Source organism: Quercus robur, chromosome 9 (genome assembly GCF_932294415.1).
Source record: "Quercus robur chromosome 9, dhQueRobu3.1, whole genome shotgun sequence".
Classification (NCBI taxonomy): domain Eukaryota; kingdom Viridiplantae; phylum Streptophyta; class Magnoliopsida; order Fagales; family Fagaceae; genus Quercus; species Quercus robur.
The window spans coordinates 18,222,946-18,223,161 of record NC_065542.1 but is presented as its reverse complement, the minus strand read 5'-3'; the positions used below and the strand labels follow the sequence as shown (position 1 = coordinate 18,223,161).

Below are 216 nucleotides of genomic sequence, written 5' to 3'. Positions count from 1 at the left end.
TTACCTTTTTCGGCTTTTTAGCTAATATTAAGGGTTTGTTTGGATATTGCTTATTTGCTGAAAATTGAAAATTTGATAATATCTGATACGTGGCCCATTGGTCACGCGATATTAAATTTATTTCTTGAGTGGGAGAGCCCACCACAATAACTTGCTATTGGGTCTCTTAAGTGTCGCCCATGCGTTGCACTATTGCACGGGCCTAGCGCACCCCAC

General features: G+C 41.2%; 1 pseudogene; it reads left to right on the top strand.

Annotated features, from left to right (window-relative positions):
• Nucleotides 1-216, top strand: LOC126701283 (U2 spliceosomal RNA; annotated as a pseudogene).